The following is a 5,304-nucleotide window of genomic DNA, read 5'->3' as shown; positions in this document are numbered from 1 at the left end:
GCCGGGCCGCGGTGCCGGCGCCGCTGGCGCCCCGGCGCTGTGCCGCTCCTGCACGCGTGACCCGGCAGAGGTGCAGCGACAATGAGATCCCGGGTGTTTTCAAAAATGTCCCGCTCCTGATACATAATTTAGAAACCATTTTGTTTCACCTCAGTAGTTTTCCCCAGCAATTTGCTATAGCAAAAGAATACAACTCCCCTTTAGGAAAGAAAAAAATAAACTCACTCTTTCAATTAAATTCCTCATGACCTTAGTAAAACTTTTTTCCTATTCCAAAGAAGCAGCTTTCTTTTTCTTTTTTTTGTGATCTCCGATTCCACCGAGAGACAGAATAAATCAGCATATCAGAGAAAACAACGATTCTTGTGATGCCCAGCAGTCACTAATTAACAAATTAAAAAAAAAAAAGAAATCTTTATGCAGATATAATTGTTTTCTGGCTGTGTTGCCTTTTCTTTTGTCAGCACTGTGACAAGGAAGTTCTTTATTTCTACAGATAGATCAGATTAAAACGTCCCTATCAAACGGCATTCTTCTCGCTGAATGTTTTTGTATGGCTCATTGTTTCAGCCCCCAAATAATATTTCTTGCCTACATACTTTTATCCTATTCTGATGTTTTTTTTTTCTTCAGAGACTTTCATAGATATTAAAGTTGCAGAAGAGTATTTAAGGCATCACATTGCGCCCCTGGGTATAGTGGGAGTCATCTTCACAAGCACAGAAAGCCCCAGAGGACCGATCACCTCGTTACGGACCTGGCKGGGTGCTCAGGGTGACGGGCTGAGTCCAAACCAAAGTATCTGGTGCCTCCGTCTGCAGAACATCTGGAGAATATCTGGGCCACGGCACTTGCCCAGCCCTCCCCTTGCCCTTCTGGCCCAAACATTTCCAAGAAGCCTCCTGTGCTGGTGACCTCGTCCGTTCCCAGCCTTGCCTGTCCCCACCGTATGGATTTCTTCCCTCCCACCCACCCTGATGCCCCGTTCCTGCTGTTTGAGGTCTGGTACTTCTCGCCTTGTCCACTGCAGACCTTGCACACACGCTACTCCCTTTTGCAACAACCTTTTACAGACTTGAGATCTTTTGTACCACCTTTTTTTCTAGGTTAAACCTCCAATTTATTGGTGCTTCTGTCCTTCTCATTGCTCTCTCATGGCTTCCCTCCAGATGGGCTACATCTTTCTTGACATATGCAGCCCAAAACTGGAAGCAGCCTCCCAGCTAACACCGTACCACCCCACCAGAGCTGTTGCTCAGCTTGTCCCTTGCTGTATTCACACAGATAAATTTTCTTGCCTGCCCTCATCCGCACTGAATTTCTAGGCTACTTCTCCAGCTTTTCACAATCATGTTGGCTTCTCACCCTCCAGATGCTTGCGGTCCTGCTTGGGGCTATTTGCAGCGTCCCTTCCCAAGGCACCAACGAACACACTGAACAGAGGCCAGAGCCCAGAGGAATTTTGGYGGCTGGATCCTGCTGTCTTTGCGGGGACCCAGGCACCCAGCTACACAGAGTCAGCCCACAGCTTAGACCTGGTCTGACAGGGCAGTACCTAACTGACCCCGTTTCGGGGTTGCACCTACAGCAGCATGGAGCACGGACAGCCTCATGCTCGCTCTCGGCGTGTCCTGGCCCTGGGACTTCTGTCTTTCAGAGTACCAGCTGCAGGGCCATGAAGGCAGCCACCCTTCTGGGCCGGGAGCCCAGGAGCCAGCATGCATACGCCTGGGCAGTGACTCACTTCACCTGAAACCCCCAAAAACCACCTGTGGACAATAAGAAATGGCCCATATATGTTTAAAGCCTGTCTCTGGAAAGCTRTGATCTCACTTTGAGGCTTTAAAATGCTATAGCAATATATAGAGCAGTATTCTATGCATCATCGACTATAGCAAAGTGGGAGTATATGCAGTGACTTCACTCTGACGGGCTTCTGCAGTGGTGGCTGGGGTCTCTCCTCAGCCACCAAYGGCATGATAAGGCAACTGCAGATGGCTGATTTTATTTCAAAAACAGAAGGGGTTTTTTAGGTTCATAGTGCCTGGGGTAAGGTATGTAACGGCAAGAAAAGCAACCAAGCCCAAAGCCACCCCAGCAMAGAGCCTGCCCCAAGGTGCTCACCCTCTGAGGTCTCAGCTGYGCAATGAGTGCTTTGGGTCTCTGTTGGCTTGAGGCAAAAGAGGAAAGATGCCTCTGGAGTAAGTCAAATTTTGGCATTTTGGCAAAAGAGCTTCAAAATATTATTTGCAAAGGCCCTTTGTAAATGCTTGTGTTCTTCCAAGGACTCGAAGGAGTGCGACCCTGAAGGATATTTGCACTGGCGGTGAGGCAAATGCACCTGGGAGTTTGCTTAATAGCAGAAATACTGACGATGTCTTGCTTGTCCAACTAGAGCACAAAAGTTTACTGAGGATAGTTTTTGTCTCCTCAACATCCTCCTGCTTCTGTTAGTGCCGGGAGCCAAAAGAAACGCGATACCGTAAGCCAGGCTGACGTACAGCACCTTATGCTAAAACTGGGATTTACAACTGATTTTTAAAAGCATCAAGGAGCATGGGAGCAAACYGAGTCTTGCTGCGTGTGGGGMCTGAGCTCTTGGCCGTGGGYGCTTGCAGAAAACCTCTCTGCCCGTTGCAAAGGGCACCTCAGAAACGCAGCTCTCCCAGGGATGGGGGTGGCGGGGGGAGGATCTGCAAGACGTGCTCTAGCAAAGCCAAACCGGCCAGGCGTACCAACCCATCTCCCTTTCCAAAAAAAATTTTTTTTTGCACAAGCTTTCCCTGGTCAAGCGCCCCGGATTTCGGGTGCCTCGGATGTGCAAGGGAGGGAGCAGCGGAGCAGAGCTGCGGAGGGGTGGCAGAATTAATGAAGAAAGTCAAAGAGCAGAGCGGTGCGAAGCAGAGCTCCAAGCACCAGCGTACGCCTCCTCTGCCGGCAACTCTCTCTGCTGTTTGGCTCCTGTGCTCAGATGACCTAATTAAATTAATTTTGTTTTCTTTATTTTTTTTTGGTCTGGCTTAAAGATAATTAGCCAAAAGATGCCCTGATTTCTTTCTTCTGAGTCAGATCTTTCATTTAATTAGTCAGAAAGATTTGCCTTTTCACTTGTCATTTATTTTACATAGGCCCTAGRGACAGCTGATCCCTTCTCCAACCCTCCGACCTGCGCGCGTGTGGCCTAGGGAAGGAGCGGGACCCTTTCGGAAAATGTCCTGCCGGCTCGAGCCTGGAAACCAGCTGGGTGAACACCACTGCCGTGGAGCCCAGCTGCGGTTTTCCAGGCCCCAACCCCCGTAGCGCCAGGAATTTTGGTAAGAATCATGGCTTTTGGTTAAAAGGAAAAGAGATGACCAAGGTCCGGAGCCGCCGATGGGATAGGGACCGGCCGGGTTGCCGCGGCCGTGTGGTCCCTGCGCTCGCAACGGCATATGGTGCTTTACAGCTTGGTGGAGGCTAAAAACCTTGCGTGCTCCTCCAGAAATGCCAAGAAGTGTTTTCTCTCAAAATGTTTTCTTCTCCCTTTGGTCCTGGAGCTGTAATAGATCATCACTTATTTAAAACAAAACCCGGCTAATGGAGTAGCTGCATAATAYATGCTCGAAAGGAAAACCAAAAAAAGTCAGCAGTTTTGAAACTTTAGAGGTTAAAATGCTATCGAGTTATTTTTAATAGTTTTTCATTTGTTTTAATTTGCCGTTACTTAATATGCAGCAAGGCACTTGGAAAATAATAATTTCCTCCTCATAGACTGCTTTCCCAGTTGGCAAATACGTACTTCCCTCCTTTTCCTTTTTTCCTCCTGAGGTCGGGGGTCTCACTGCGCCGGGCGCGTGTTCAACGCGGGCAGGACCATCRGCGTTTCTCCTTGACCTCGGCCAGGGCTGGTGTTTCTTTGCTTCGCGGGGTCGTTAGCGGCCTGCTCCGCGTTGCTTTGGGCTGCCGGTCACGCGCCGGGATGAGCGTTGCCGTCACCTCCCRTCACGCTCGCGCTCTGCAGCGCTCTGGCCAGCAATGCCCGGTCGTCTCAGAGGGTCTCCCACCAACGGCCGGCGTCCAAAACCAGGCAGGGAGACTTGGAGCAGACGGGAAAAGCCCCGTTCGTGGTCTCCCCCCGCGGCTCCGCCGCGCTGCGGGCTGTGGAGCTGCTCCTTGTGCAGCTGGTGATTCCTCCCCCTCCTCGTGCCTGGGAAAAGGAGCTCTCCGAGGCTCCCGCCGTCTGCCGGGGCCGCGGCAACGGCGGGGCCTCCTCCGGCCCGGAGCCGCCCCGCGGCTCCCGCCGGGCACCGGGGAAGGCCCTCAGGCCGCCGGGTTTAGCGGCTCCCCTGCCTTTACGCCCGCTTCTGCCTGCCCTGGGGCAGCAAATAGCGCTCGGCCGCCGCAGCGCGCCCGGGCCGAAGCCCGCCGAGGGCCGGACGCCGGAGGAGACGGCGGGCGGGTGGCTGCGTTGCCGCCCCACGCGCCATGGCCTGGCTGCCTTCGTCGGACGTGGGGGTTTTCACGTCCCCAGGCCGCAGCCGCGAAGCCCCCGAGCCGCAGGCCGCTCGGCGAGGAGCCGCGTCCCGGGCGCGAGGCCTCTCTGGGGCGAGGAGCGCGGGGCGCGGGGCTCCCCGTCGCCTCGGGGCCGCCTCGCGGGAGGCAGGGCGCGGGGTCCGCGGTGGACCACCAAGCGGCTACGAAGGCGCGTGGCGGCGGGCCCGGCGGGCCGCAGAGGGGCCGCCTCGAGGTGAGCGAAGGGCTGCAGCAGCCGCGGCCTGGGGACGCGCTGGACACGCGGATGGAGGAGGAGGAGGAGGAGGAGGGAGGTCTGCTTTGGCGGAGGTGGCTCCCTCCCCAGCGTTGGTGCCGCGTGCCGCCAGGCTGCGCCGTGCCGAGCCGAGCCGGGCCGAGCCGAGCCGGCCTGGGTCTCGCCATGCACAGCCGTGCACCGTGCCGTGCGCGCTGGGGCTCCGCCGTGCCCAGCCGGGCCGGGGCCCGACGGGCATGCCCTGCTGCGCCACGCCGAGCCGAGCCGGGCCGAGCCGAGCCGGCACCAACAGGTGGCGACAGGCACCCGGGAACGGCCCCCCGCTGGCACCGGGGCCCTTGCGCTGCCGGCCCGGCCAGGCCCGGCTTCCCCACTCCACCCTGCCCCGCTGCCCGGCCGGGCCAGGCCGAGTCGGACCGGGCCGGGCCGGGTCAAACCGGGCCGAGCAGAGCCGGACCGCGCCGAGTCAAGCCGGGCCGGGCCGGGCCGAGCCGAGCTGGGCCGAGTCGAGCTGGGCCGGGCCGGGCCGGGCCGAGCCGAGGTGCCCCGCGCCCCCG

Source organism: Rhea americana, unplaced genomic scaffold (assembly GCF_003343005.1).
Source record: "Rhea americana isolate MKP2758 unplaced genomic scaffold, rheAme1 scaffold_111, whole genome shotgun sequence".
Lineage (NCBI taxonomy): Eukaryota > Metazoa > Chordata > Aves > Rheiformes > Rheidae > Rhea > Rhea americana.
The sequence above is the reverse complement of the archived record's forward strand: the minus strand, read 5'-3'. Positions refer to the sequence as shown.